Genomic DNA, 15,894 nt, shown 5'->3' with positions numbered 1-15,894 from the left:
GATCGGTTATCATTCAGGATACATGTTATTTAAGCGAATATTAATCAATGGCAATAAGATATCAATGATGATTGGTTTATACCGAGCCAATGATTACAAGTAACCGAACTCCTTTTATTTAAAGAAACAATTCAACATATCTTAACCATTTAATAAAGATAAATCTAATGAACATGTTAGATCTCATCTATCGCCATGACTAGTGGGACATGAGGCAGAATCATGCTGGCCGTAGAAACAACAATAGACTCGATGACCCTAACTCATTACTAATATCAGTGGGGCATGAGGCAGAATCATGCAGGCCGTAATACAATAACAAGATCATGGGGCTAACGCATCTTTCAACTTATCTCTACTTCAATGATCTCGTAATATGAACTGTTCATGAAAGCATTCGATATCGGCTAAATAGCCGATTCAGGCATAGCGCACAGTTAAAATCATGCCTTCTCAGAAATAGATCTACTAACTAACGATCTCCACTCCACGGTGCCAACAGTGGGGTGAGAGGCAGAATCCCATAGGCCAGTGATGATGGGTCATGGAACGGTTTTCATTAACTAATGGATCTACTCAAGATCGGACATGCCTTAACCGCACGCTATGCACGATTAAGATTGACATAAAACAGCCGATGAAAAATATAACTTATCACTTAAGATGTAGATTAGATTAGTTTTAGATTAGCAAACGATGAGTTAAACAAGATATAAGGCCGATCCAGATCAATCTCAATCGAGCAGAGTGATATTGTTGTAATTAGATAAACAATGAAAGCAATAAGCAATATCAGTAACTTAATGAATCTACCAAAGACTGCTATACTAAGGTAGAGCCGATAACTTGACCTTGATCTAATTCAAGCAGTGGGGTGTGAGGCAGAATCACACAGGCCATACTTGAATTAGACAAGAATCGATAACTAGCCTATACCAGAGTCGTAGTGGGGGTTGACCAGATCGATGCAGCCATACGAACAGAGGTATAAACCATGACGGTACTTATAGACAAGCAGTGGAGGTCGACCTGGATCGATGCAGCCGTACTCGCTGAAGAACTCACCGAGATCTACTCTACTCCTACTCCTAAGGGGTGGCCGGAGCTAAAAAAAGTAATTGACTTTGTATTTGATTGATTGATGTCTTTTACAATAGTCGGGGTCTGGTATTTATACCCGAAGCCTAAAAACGAACCTTGCTCGAGTACGACTCAAAACAATCTTTGGCATAATGAAAACTTTCCTAATTTAAGATAACTTGGACTCTAATCTTTCTCTTTTTGTAGAGTCCAGCATATCTCGTCCCAGCAGTCGATCTTAGCCTCTGTCGTTATCTGTTGGCGCTATCTGAAGAAAGCCGATTCTAGCGCTGCATCCGAGTTAGCTGGTTTCCGATCTACACGCAATCGATTTCTTTGCTGACATGATTTTGGGAGTTCTCTAGCTCTTGAGATCCTCCTTCTAAATTCTGGTGTAAATACATGCCCCCAATTTTGGGATAAAAGTAATTTTATTCCAAAATTATCCTGACTGCATCCTTGATTGGTCCACAGTCACGGGTAGAGAACCTTGATCTGGGGTCCACCGCTTGTCGCCGCTTACATCCATTCATGAGCCCATGCCTCAAAACCTTTGCAAGAGCACCACTGTTTCACGGGCATTTGGATTCACCTTCCCAGATTGGCTATAAAATGCTCGCCTGACCCTGGCGAGAGCAACTTGACACTTTAGCCATGTTTTTCTTCCATCTGTCTTTTCGAGTGCTCCCAACCCTGCTAGACCCTCCATAGGCCTATCTCTTTGCAATAAAGATCTTGAGCGGTTAGAAGAATTCTTATGCATAGGGTGATTGTGTCGCCCATTCTAGCATTTTGTTGAGCAAGAGGATCAGCTGCTGCGGCTAGAAGAAGTCTTGTGATGCACCTACGTCTTCTCACCATGCTCGCAGAGATGTTCCTAGTGTTTTCAAGGGCTAGAATGTGTGGACACTTTTCCCTTGTTCGTTCCATCAAATAGCTATCAGGGAGAACCGCAAGCTTCTTTCTAGTGGCTTCTCCAGTCACCCAGAAACCTGTGGGTATCTGCTAGTCAGGCGGCCTTTTCTTGTTCGCAATTTTACCAACGGGTCCGATGTGACTTGGTTCATGATGACTTTCGGCCTTGTGGGTATTTGAACTCCCTTTCAGTCCAAAGAGGCCTTGGTGTGTTGATCGCTGGTAAATATAAATCTTTTGTATCTATCGCATGGCATTCTGTAACTTGGGAGAGCAATGAGTTTGAATTTGTTATCTCTTCATTTTTTGTTACCTAAATCCTCAGAGCGTCGACCCCTTTTGTAACACCCAAAAAATTTTATTCTTTTAAAATAAGTAAATTTGATTTAATTATATTATTATGTGTACATTCAAATATAGGAAATTAATAATTTTTAGGAAATTAAAATCAAATATAAGGTTAGTAACCTTTCGATGCATACATGCTTGTTGCACCTTTATTTTTTTTGCAATGATTGGTTTTGATCAACTTTGAATTTGGATACAAAATCAATTTGAAAAAGGTTTGCTAAAACTCTAGAAAATAAAAAGAAAAAGGAAATACTTTTTCCCTCCCTTCCTCAATTCGGCCTGCTGGCCATTCTTTCCCCGCCGGCCTGGCCTGGCCTGCTGGCCCAACTTCCCCCAGGCCCGCTCGCCTCCTCCGGCCTTCCTTCTTGGGCTGGCCTAGCCGAGCCACGCTACATTCCTAACCGCAGCCCCTGCGCCTCAGCCGCTGACGACCCAGCCCCGCACGTCAGCGCCTTCGCCCACCTCCCGCAACCGCAGTGCCGGATCAAGGCCGCAACCGCCACTGCGCCCACGCGCATCGTGGGAGTGTCTCCCCGTGCCCGGCCTCTACAAAAGGAAGCCCTAGACCCTTCGCCGCACTCCCTCTGTTGCCCCCTGCTCCTTCTTCGTGTTAGCCGAGCGTAGCGGAAGTCGAAAACCGCCGCACCGTCGAGCCAAGGTCCACCGTCCGCCCCTTCGTGCGGACAGCCGTTCCTCGAGCTGCCGTCGACTCTGTTTTTCCCTGCTGTGAGAACCCCCTTGCTCCCCTTTTTCTTCCCGTGCCATTTATTTCTTGTTTTGTGGCTTCTAGAGCCCTAGCCACATGCGCCGATGGGCTCCACATCGCCGGCCATGGCGACCGCCGCCTCACCCCTCTCCTCCGACTGCCTTCTCGGCATGGTCGAGGTCGCGTGAACCCCCTCTCTCCCCCTAGTGCTCTCTGATGGGCACACCGTGGCCCGTAGGCCGAGTTCCACGCACGCCGGTGACCTCCTTGCCGCCGACCAATGGTGCCCCGCTGCCTAGAAGCACTGTTCCAGTCGCTGCCTTCTCTCTCTCCCTCTCATTTCTAATCGGAGCCGATCGTTCTTGATCCAACGACATAGATCATCCCGTACCCCTTCGCGTGGCTAGTTTTGCTAAGGAGTCCCTGAGCTTTTCTAAATCCTAACCCGCTAGTCCAAAACACATTTCCTGAGTATGTTTTCTCCTTTTAAAAACATAAAATATACTGTCTTAGTCCAAAATACGATTTCAGTATTTGCAGAAATGCCATTGCACTGTTTTGCTTATAAAATCGTCGTTATAGCTCCGATTTGACCCGTTCAAATTTTGTTAGGTTCACAATTAAGTTCTCTACATGTTAATACTACTGTTAACCCTGTTTGCAACATTTAAATTTTAAGGTTAGATTTAGTTAAATAAATTGCTGTAGGAAATCCCGTTTAAATCATAACTTTCGTGTTTTAGCTCCATTTTTCGTGAACTTCGCGTTTACGTGATCGTAGCAAGACATAGATTCTTTTCATAAACATTTTATCTTGTTTTCTATATTGCTGGTGTACTGTTCTAACTATAGGATTGTTTGCTTTGCATGAATGCCTTTGGAATGTTGTGTGTTGCCGTGTTGGTCGCGTTCAGACGGTGAAGAGAACGTTGGAGACCAAGAGCTCTTTGACGACCAACAGGACCAGCAAGAGTTTGCTAACCAAGGCAAGTATGGCATGGGATCTACCTTGATGCCTATTCACCATTTATTAATTACTCATTTGCATGTGTCTAATTTTGATACCTATAAGGACATCCTAGTGATTGATTATCCTATTCCTTGTTCTCCTATGGGTTATATGCATATGGGTAGTTTGCTAGCGCTCAAAGTAACTATACATGATCTACATAATGAAATAATGGTTCTATGGAATGAAAAGGTAAAATTGACTTTTAAACAACTGAATTATAGGGCGAAGGAGCAAATGACTTTCGATCATGATGCTCTCGGCCCTCCATAAGGACTTATCTATCGGCAAAAGCTGGGACTGACAGTGCAATCGTGAGGGTCACATGGTTCTGACTTTAGCTCAGTAATAGGACCTTTTCTAGCTTGTTAGAGGTTACCTTTATGGCGCAAAAGGGGCTTGCCACATTGGGTATAGGGCTGCCTCTGTTCCTATGTGTATAGCCACAATGGATATGTGCCATAGGAAAGGGAGGGTTCCTACATCTGCCTACCGAGGAAACCTAGCGGCCCTAACTTGTTAGAGAAACCTATGAAATGGCTTCATAGTGTACCCCGCCCGCTCACCTTGGTAGTGTTATGGGAGTAATTAACCCGGGCATGTGGGAATCATGACTCACGGTGAATGTGCACAACCTCTGCAAAGGGTTACAAACTATTATAACAGCTGTGCTCATGGTCACGAGCGGCCCAGAAAACTCACAGAATAACTGGTTACTTATTGTTGTTCATTTATGATGATATACGATGATAATATGATCCAAATGATTTTGACATCTGATTAAGTGGGTTTAATTGGTTGCTTAAGCATAACTTGTTAATAGTAGAAGATAAAATCTTGACTCACTAAAAGTGCTAACTACAGTAAACCAGTGTCAACCTTTTTGAGCTTTCATAACCCCATGTTAACTTGTTAAGTATGGGAAGTACTTACACTTGTTTACTTTCTATATTTGGATAAAAATCCCGGATGGGTAATAGATGACAACGTGTATGAGGAGTTTCCTAAGGACTATTAGGCTTGTGGTCAATCAGTTGACCATCCCTGTGTTGGAGCTTCCACGAGAGAGTTATCTTTTTATTTTCCGTTGTGCTGTGTAATACTATGTGATGTTATTAATCGTGTTGTAAGATACACCGTGATGATACTTTTGTAATTTGTCAACTTGTGTGTGTGACTGATCTCTAGGCACACATGAGTTTAGTGCATTCAATTTTTTCCTTAAAATTGGGTGTGACAAATTAGTATCAGAGTTGTGTTGACTGTAGGACAGCAAGCCTAGTTAGAGATGGTCGATTTAGTATCTTTGCTCCACTGGTTTCTTGCTTAGTGTCTCATTCTTGTTATTTTATTAAAATATTTATGCTATTCATACCTTAATCTATTATATAAAATTATTGATTCTAATTCTATCTTACTCTAAATCTATAGATGTCTCGTAACCCGAAGACCACCCGCCTCAGCACTGTAGGCTACCACGCTATGTTCACCTCCCGTGCTCCACAGGCGAAGAAGGAGATTGTGATCATCTCCGATGATGAGGTGGAACTGTTGATCGAGGATGATGAGGAGTGGATGGCTACCCCAACACCTGCACCTGCTACTACTCCAACTGTTGCACCTGTCTATGCTGCTGTAGCTACCCCAGCGGAGTCATCAACTACTTCACCTACGCCTATGCCATCCCCTAGCTGTTCCTGTGGTGGATGAGGAGATAGGCTAGAAGTGCAAATACTACTTCAAGCTAGCCCCAGAGACGACCTACTACCACACCCTCCTTACTCATGTGCTAGATGACTGCTACCCTGATCTACACGCCTCCATCAACTATCACTGTGCAGAGTACCAACATCCTTTGGAGGCAACCTTTTGGAATGTAGAGCTGGTTGTCACCGCCTGGAATGACATAAAGAATGGACATGAGGTGGAGACTATCCATCGTGCCACTGCCAGATGAGCTCACGCATTGGATGGCATGGAAGATGTAGCGTAGGATGCCTACATCTACTACCATGGTCGTCGTTTTGAGGCCATGAAGGAGGATCATTTTAGGTTCCTCCCTCGCAATGATCATGAGGGTAATTGCCTAGGTCCTCGGCACCATCCAGAAAGTGACCCAACTCTGGAAGCAACTGTGCAACATGTCCATGCCATGTAGGGGGTAGATGAAGAGGTCAAGGGAGAGCTACATGCATCATAGAGGGCCGAGAGGCGTCTCCAAAAGCAAGTTGATGAACTGCATGCTCAACTTGGGCTGCCACCGATCTACAAGAAGAAGCGCCAGGTCGTTCACCATGATTGAAACCGCCCCATAGGTGTTAGGTGTCTTGTTTAAAGTTACTACGTTGTTAGTTCGTGTGTCATGTCTAGTCTTGTTTCATCTTTGTGAACTTTAGTGATTGGATGTTTTTAATTGTGAACATGAATGATTTGGAGTTTGTTTGATTACTGGAGGTTTGTGGGCATGTCCACAAAGTCCATAGGTTTGAACCTTAAGTTTAGATGAAGTCTTAATGCAGATGTGTTTGCTTTACCTTATCTCTGCTTGTGCTGCTTTCTAGAGCAGTCTGTGTTCTTTATCTTGTATCTCGAAATCTGGGCTGCCAAAAATTCTGAAATTTTTGTGGAGATATCTATACTTCTGTATCTTTCAAATGTTTCTAGAATCACGTCAATAGCTATTCAGGTTTGTGAGATCTAGCTATCACAATTTGATGTTTCTGTGTAGACTGGAACCTAGAACAGATTCGATTTAGCTCTATTTTTTACCATGTATATACCTAGAATCTGTAAAAGTATTCTAAATAAAAGTTGTAGCTGATCTCCTAAGCTTTCCAATCCTAGATGGGTAACATATGACAATGTGTATGAGGAGTTTCCTGAGGACTATTAGGCTTGTGGTCAACCAGTTGACCGTCCCTGTGTTGGAGCTTCCACGAGAGAGTTATCTTTTTATTTTCCGCTATGCTGTGTAAGACTATGTGATGTTATTCATCGTGTTGTAAGATACACCATGATGATACTTTTGTAATTTGTTAACTTGTGTGTGTGACTGATCTCTGGGCACATATGAGTTTAGTGCATTCAATTTTATCCTTAAAATTGGGTGTGACACCTTTCTGATTTCAAATTCATATCGCTGGCGAGATCTACCCCTGCGGGCTATATATGTAAGGACATGGCTAGGGATCAAAAAACGACTCGCTTCAATTGATCGGCATGGCTAGAATCTCATTGAATGTATCTCCCTTGCATAATCGGCTCTGGCCATGGTTCGATGTCGATCACTTCTCGAAGCCGATGATATATAACAGCCAAAGTGTTCCCCAGCCCGTAGTCTGTAATATGTGATATTAGCAAATAATTCCTCTATCTTGGATGATTTCTTCTTTTGTTCCGTACTCCATGCTACGTGCATTACTTTGTTCATGCTTGCTTTGCTCTTGTGGGCGACACACGTTGTACCAGCTTTTACCCTTCTGGGTTTATTTTTGCACCGGAAGCGATACCCTCGTGGTACCGGCTATTAGAGCTGTCAATCGAGCAGATTGGTTGCCCAATATTAATCCAAACATTAGGGTAATATTCCTTCAAACATTCCCCATTTGATTGCTCTACCAAATCCTTCTTCTTCTTTTAGTATTTCCAAAATATAAGTATTACCCAGCACACAACGCTTGATCCAATAAGGTCATCAGACAACCATTTTTGTCGGATTCGCTGCCCTTTGATTCGATCGTTAATTTTACTCTCCAGTCCAAATCTTTCTCAGAGGATTACTCATTCTTGACCTTTTAATCGTAATATTTTGCGACCTTCGGTTTATTGGTTTCCATGCCTTTTCAAGAGCACGCAGTCGAAGGCAACTCAAGTCTTCTAAGTTATCCATCATGAGACCCTGGTAGACTTCAGCTGAGAAATTACTCTAGCATCACAACATGCCTTGATCCATTTTGAACTTCCCAAGGACAGACTACATCATGTTTTATGCACAAGTTCATAAGGCGATCACATCAGCTCCTCTAGCCCCTGGTCATTAAGGGCAATCCATTCCTAGTCTTCCCTAGAGTCTTGTCTCATTTTCCAAGATGAAACAGGCTTAGAGGAGTTTGTTCGATCGTGAAACCCTTCTGGCCAGGGGAACTCGAGTAGGCAAGAGGATAAAGAACCATTACAACCAATCAATCACTTCAGCTTTGGCTAAAGGGCCGATTCTGATAATAGCCGATTCTAGACTCCCGATCTTAATCCCACTTAGGTCCAAAAAACACGGCTTTCATTAAGAGAGACCTTCAATCTCCTATCCTTAGTCACCAGACGTCGTATTCTCTTTGGCATTGGTGAAGTGGCGTTCTACCTTCTATTAACTAGCGGTTGCCTTTTGCTGTGTCCCGAGGCATCCGCCTCTTTGCTTCGCGCCTTCAAATACTAGGTCAGGGCTTCGACCTCAAACACATATCCATTTGCAACTATTCTTTCACTCTCTTCCCCTACCAAAAACCCTGCAGTAGTTTTCTTCCTCCCTTCTGTAGATCCAACTATCTTTTATGGCTGGCGAGGGTAACCGAGGCAAGCGCACGGCCGAGGAGTTTCCCGAAGGGGACATGCCGACGAACCAGCGTCTCCGACACATGAGGTAAAACTGTTAACTTTTCTGTTCTAGCTGATGACCTGTTCTGACTCTCCTATAGGCTCGTCGCAAATGACATATTTCATCTTTTCTTCAGGACCGACAAACCTGCTGATGCTGCGTCTTCCACGCAGCTTCATCGTCGGTCTCGTCTAACTCATATGACAGCGATGATGCTCGGCACTTCTTCCGAGAATGGAGGTTAGCTGAGGATCACTATTCTGAGGTGATCTGGAATAACTGCCAGCTCGAGATTCATCTGGGGGTTTTCCAAGCGGCCCTTAATGCGGCTGAGGAGGAGACTAGTGCCGTCCGAGCACAGTTGGTAGAGTCTGACGCCATGGTAGTAGGTAAGATGAATTCCAGGAATGCTTCTATTCTGGTTCTCATTATCTTTGTCTTGATAGTTTTCTATAATTGCCAACTCATACGGTGCAGTTAGAGTCTCTCCAACAGGCGGTGAATGCGGATGCTGACGCCGTCAATGCGTGGGGTTCCCTTATTGATGCTCGTCTCCAAGACATTCCGGCCCATGTCCAGGAGGTTGCTCTTCATGGTGTTCGCTATGGCGCGTCTATGGCGCTAACCGCGGCACAGGTCCAAACCAGGCACGATCTTCATGCCATGGAGGTTGGCTTCCCGACTAGTGATGGCCCTGAGGGGCATGAAGATTTGATTGAAAACTTTACCGCAGCAGCGGAGGCCATTGTGGACATCACCTCCGCTCAGGATGTAGTGAGCAAGGTCTTTGATTAGTTTGTACTTAGGGTAACCTGATGAACAAAGACTCCTGTTCATTCATGAATGTATCTTAGTACAATGCTCCTATGTACGACTGTTCTTATCTATTTTGTTTTTGCTCTACAGGCGATACATATCGTATCGGCTTTTACTATCTTCGAAGATCTTTCATTTTTGAACTAGAGGTGATACTTTCCTAGTACCGGCTATTGGAGCCGAGAACGAATCGGCTATCAAATTCAGATGTCAGAATAACATCTTTTCATGTATTTTTCATTCCAAAGATCAAACGATCGATCAATCCAAGTCAAGCATCCTATTAAGCGAAATAGAACTTCTCTTAAGAAATCCATTAACTCTGAATCGCACTTATACTTTAACTCAACATTCACCTACGTCAGCCTAAACCCATTTTCAATACTCAATGTTTATTTTCCTTAACTCAATGGCCGACGCGATGCCACGATTACTGATTAAAATAAACTTTCAGAGCTAATTGCTTGAACTAGCTATTGGCCTTCACTATTAATCCTGATGAAGCCTCCTTCCCATGTTTTGCCGGAAAAGGCATTCTAAATCTCCTAATTCCCAAAACACTGGATCAGCTGTTGCGATGCTCATAGACTCATCAGCGTGAACCACCTCGACATCATCCCCATGCCATTGAATCAAACATTGACGCATGGTTGATGGCACACAATAGTTTGCATGAACATAGTCACGACCAAGGAGTAAACTGTATGAGCCTTTTCCATCGATGACAAAGAACGTGGTGAGTAGAATTTTACTCCCAATTGTTAACTCGACGTTTATTGCCCCCAGGTTTTAGATGTATTCCCTCTAAAGTCTCTAAGCATCATGTTGATCTCAAGCAAATCTCTTGGTCCCTTGCCAAGCTTATGAAAAGTAGTGTAAGGCATAAGATTGATAAAAGCACCTCCATCCACTAACATTTTGTTCATCGGCTTTCCATCAACAAAACCTTTCATGTATAAAGCCTTCAAGTGCCGATGTTTGACTGGCTTATCAAATATCGCTTGGTGTGTAACTGTCAACTTGGCAACCATCTCTTCATACTCTGATTTATCAAAGTCTGAGTAAACTTCCTGATCTGCCGGAGCTCTAAATTCTGATGGGAACAGAAAAGCCATTTGGATATTAGTTGATGGTTGCTTCTTATCAGCTATTTGCTTAGTACGCCACACTTGAGTTTTACCGGATGGCTGAGCCTGTTCCATCTCCTTATTCCTTAGGCATTGCACTCTTCTCTTCTGGCTTCGTGTTAAACCTTTGAGGCACCATTGGCCTTCCTACCAAACATGTTCCCTCTGGTTGTTTCCTTCTTCATGATCAGCCCAGTCTTGGTCAACAACTCTCTTTCCCAACTGGTCATGAATACTTTTATTTTTTAAGCGCAGATCCATGTTATTATAATGATATGCATTCTGGGCATGGATAGACCAGCGGTTGATTTGAGATTGCCTAAACTCCCAATATTGATTACTGCATTCCAGACAGTCATGTCTGGTAGGCAATTTCAAACCTTCGTTCCTGCAGTATCTGAAGAAAGGATAATTCCAGTGCAATTTAGCTTTTTTCCTTTCATACCTCTCTTCTTCCAGTTGATGCTGGTATTGTTGATCCTCTAACCATTGCTGATGATCTTTTTCCTTCTACCACCGCCACTTATTCAACAGAATCTGAGATGTAACTCGCGGCCTCATCGCTCCATCCTTTGACGTTCCCTCCTGCTCGTACCGGCTCTTTTGCTGATCATGATGTTTTTTAACCTCTCTGTATTCATCAGCCGATATTTGCATCTTGGGATTGACTGTTCCATCTTTTCTTGATTTGACCGATGTTAGGACCTTAGTTCTTCCTTTGAATATCCCAATATCAACCATATTTTGATCTCTTGGGAAAGGATTATCATCAATTTTCATCTTTTGAGGCGTATCGAACTTGAGCCTCCCTTGCTGAATAGCCCTCTATATATGCTGCCAAAAAATTATGCACTCATTAGTGGAATGAGAAGTAGAATTATGGAACTTGTAGAACTTCTTATTCTTCAACTGTTCAGGGGGCAACACAACATGATTGTTTGGCAATTTGATCTGGCCCTTCTCAAGTAAAAAGTCAAAGAGCTTGTTTGATTTTGTGACATCAAAGTCATAGCTCTCCTCGACTCCTCTTCCCTAAGGATTTAGCACCATTATCGTCTTCTTGCCCCAATTCCAATCAGCTGCAGCAACCTCCTCCTCTTCATCTTCATAGCCGTCATCTGCTGAGTATGGATCATAAGCTTCGGCTACGGTGGTACTCTTCTAGAATTGGGTGTCTCTGCGCATACTCTGGAATTGGCTGTTGAGCGCTGCTACTCATTGAGCCAATTGACCCAAGTTGTCAAATTCTTGTCCTAGCAGCTTTTCCTTCCACATTGGCAGCATTCCTTGGACAGCTAGAGCAGCTAGCAGATCATCGGCCAAACTTAATGAGAAGCACAAATTCCAGGTCTCTCAGAATCTCTGAAGAAACTCAGTGCCCGATTCATTAGTCCTCTGTCTCATGGTCATCAGATCAGTGATCTTCTTTTCTCTAGTCCCAGTGTAAAAATATGTATGAAACTTCTTCTCTAGGTTAGCCCAATTAGCAATGGAGTTGACTGGTAGTGACGAGAACCAAGTGAAGGCTAGCCCTGACAGGGATAAAGAGAAGAAACAAACCCGATGGGCATCCTCAACTGATGCTTCACCCAATTATGTAAGATACCGACTGACAATTTCTATTGTGCTTGTACTATCTTAACTAGTGGACTTGGCAAACTCTAGAGCTTGTAATTTGTAGGAAGAGCGACCAAATCATACCATTCTGGATATGGACATTTGTATGAAAAGGTCAGCCCCTTCGGCTTCAAACCGAACTGATTCTTCATCATCTCGGTCACCTTCAGCAGCAACTCATTAGCTTGCAGATTTGGATTTCTCAGTACTTGCTGACCCATCTGTGGATTGAAATCTCGCGTGCCTTGATATCCTGGATTTGGCATCATGTGGAGGGTGTTATAATCCATGCCATAGTGATAGCCTTATGGAATCTCAATCTGTTGGGTCCTTTGTTGGCTTGCTGCTTGAAGTGTCTGATTATAGACATAAGGATCTACATCTCTACGGATCTTTATAATTGATGGCGCTATTTTTTGAGCCGACGATGGTATGTGGCCCGATGTGCCAAAATTGATCATCTGGTTTTGACTTTGCCCCATCAGCTATTGTGCATGCTATATTAACGGTCCAGGATTGTACTATACCTGATTCATAGCAGTGCCTGGAGTTTGTTCAGATGAACCTTGAAGCGTTTGGACATCACCATTACTAGCTGGTACTACTTCTTGATGGCTGGTACCAACATGATTAGTCCCTTGAGTGAACGGATCTGGAATGTTATAACAAGTCGATCCAACTTGACCAACTGGAATCCCCTAAATTGCCTCTTTCATGGCGCTGTGAAATGCGCCAACGAAAGCTTCGTTGCGGCTTGATATGGCATCATGAATAGATTTGTCTATGGCTTCTGTAAAGAAACACCTGTCTTCAGCTTCAACTGTATCTGTCTGCCCATGTAGTAGAACTCTTGGTAGTGGAAATTTTTGAATAATTGTGTTGTCATGTGTTTTGGTGTAGGACAACAAACACTTCTTCTGAAATTCTTCTATAGCCTTGCCAATGGTATCCTTATCCTCATCAGGTAGGTCTTCATAGTGTACCATAAGGATGTTGTCGTTGTTGTGAGCTGCCATGATGATTGTGGGGTCCCATCGGGCATGCTAGAAACATGTGTTGACACAGAATTTTCACCTCCGTACTGAGGACACATGCAGTAAGCCAGAAGGGTCCGCTTGATGGAGCAGATCCGCCTAGCTTTAGCGCAAGGGTGGTCGATCCTGCGCAATTCTCCCGAGACGTGCCAGTCAATTTGACCCTACAATTGACAAGGAGAGAAAGCTTATCAGTAATTAAGGGCGGAACATGCCGGTGTTGCCAGACAGTCCCAAATGTGCGGCTCTGAGAGCCGATATGAGAGGTAATCGAATAAATAGCCGATTCCAGCATATTCACAAGAATGAATCGATTGAAGCTCATGGGGTTGTATAAGAAGGATCAGTTATCATTCAGGATAGATGTTATTTAAGAGAATATTAATCAATGGCAATAAGATATCAATGTTGATTGGTTTATACTGAGCCAATGATTACAAGTAACCGAACTCCTTTTATTTAAAGAAACAATTCAACATTTCTTAACCATTTAATAAAGATAAATCTAATGAATATGTTAGATCTCATCTATCACCATGACCAGTGGGGCATTAGGCAGAATCATGCAGGCTGTAGAAACAACAATAGACTAAACTATTATGTTAATTCAATGATCTCGTAATGTGGACTGTTCGCGAAAGCATTCGATATCGGCTAAACAGTTGATTCAGGCATAGCGCACAGTTAAAGTCATGCCTTCTTAGAAACAGATCTACTAACTAACGATCCCCACTCTACGGTGCCAATAGTGGGGTGAGAGGCAGAATCCTACAGGCCATGATGACAGGCCATGGAACGGTTTTCAACTAATGGATCTACTCAAGATTGAACATGCCTTAACCGCACGCTATGCACGATTAAGATTGACACAAAACAGCCGATGAAAAATATAACTCATCGCTTAAGATGTAGATTAGATCAGTTTTAGATTAGCAAATGATGAGTTAAACAAGATATAAGGCCGATCCAAATCAATCTCAATCGGGCAGAGTGATACTGCTGTAATTAGATAAACAATGAAAGCAATAAGCAATATCGGTAACTTAATGAATCTACCAAAGACTGCCATACTAAGGTAGAGCCGATAACTTGACCTTGATCTAATTCAAGCAGTGGGGTGTGAGGCAGAATCACATAGGCCATACTTGAATTAGATAAGAATCAATAACTAGCCTATACCAGAGTCGCAGTAGGGGTCGACTGGATCGATGCAGCCATACGAATAGAGGTATAAACCATGACGGTACTTACAGACAAGCAGTGGAGGTCAACCGGATCGATGCAGCCATACTTACAGAAGAACTCGCCGAGATCTACTCTACTCCTACTCCTAAGGGGTGGCCGGAGCCGAAAAAAGTAATTGACTTTGTATTTGATTGATTGATGTTTTTTACAATAGCCGGGGTCTGGTATTTATACTCGGAGCCTAAAAACGAACCTTGCTCGAGTATGACTCAATACAATATTTGGCATAATGAAAACATTCCTAATTTAAGATAACTTGGACTCTAATCTTTCCCTTTTTGTAGAGTCTAGCATGTCTCATCCCAGCACCGATCATAGCCTCTGTCGTTATCTGCTGGCGCTATCTAAAGAAAGCCAATTCGAGCACTGCATCTGAGTCAGCTGGTTCCGATCCGCACGCAATCGATTCCTTGCTGACATGATCTTGAGATCCTCCTTCCAAATTCTAGTGTAAACAAAATTTGGAAGAAGAGTTACAAGGGTTCGGAAGCTCCCGAAATCAAGTCATCATCAAGGAATCAGCTATGTGGAGATCGGAACTAGTTGATTCCGATGCACTAGAGTCGGCTTTCTTCAGATAGCGCCAGCAGATGACGACAAAGGCTACGATCAGCGCTGGGACGAGACATACTGGATTCTACAAAAAGGGAAAGATTAGAGTCTAAGTTATCTTAAATTAGGAATATTTTCATTATACCAAAGGTTGTATTGAGTCATACTCAAGTAAGGTTCATGTTTAGACTCCGGGTATAAATACCAAACCTCGGCTACTGTAAAGAGATCAACTAATCAAATACAAAGTCAATTACTTTTTTTGGCTCTAGTCACCCCTTAGGAGTAGGAGTAGAGTAGATCTTGGCGAGTTCTTCAGTGAGTATGGCATGTTTGATCTTGAGTAGATCTATTAGTTAATGAAAATTGTTCCATGGCCTGTCAGCATGGCTTGTGGGATTCTGCCTCGCACCCCACTATTGGCACCGTGGAGTGGGGATTGTTAGTTAGTAGACCCGTTCCTGAGAAGACATGACTTTAACTATGCGCTATGCCTAAAAAGGTTGTTTAGTCGAGATCATTGAAGTAGAGGTAAGTTGAAAGATGCGTTAGCCCCATGATCTTGTTATTGTATTACGGCCTACATGATTCTACCTCATGCCCCACTGATATTAGTAATGAGTTAGGGTCATCAAGTCTATCATTGTTTCTATGGCCTGCATGATTCTGCCTCATGCCCCACTAGTCATGGCGATAGATGAGATCTAACATGTTCTTTAGATTTATCTTTATTAAATGGTTAAGAGGTGTTGAATTGTTTCTTTAAATAAAAGGAGTTCGGTTACTTGTAATCATTAGCTCAGTATAAACCAATCATCATTGATATCTTATTGCCATTGATTAATATTCGC

General features: G+C 43.0%; 1 pseudogene; it reads right to left on the bottom strand.

Moving 5' to 3' along the window:
* LOC136538299 (probable transcription factor KAN4) overlaps nucleotides 1-15,894 on the bottom strand; it is a 77,367-nt pseudogene that overhangs the window by 23,199 nt on the left and 38,274 nt on the right.

Source organism: Miscanthus floridulus, chromosome 2 (genome assembly GCF_019320115.1).
Source record: "Miscanthus floridulus cultivar M001 chromosome 2, ASM1932011v1, whole genome shotgun sequence".
NCBI classification, from domain to species: Eukaryota; Viridiplantae; Streptophyta; class Magnoliopsida; order Poales; family Poaceae; genus Miscanthus; species Miscanthus floridulus.
The sequence above is the reverse complement of the archived record's forward strand: the minus strand, read 5'-3'. Positions and strand labels throughout refer to the sequence as shown.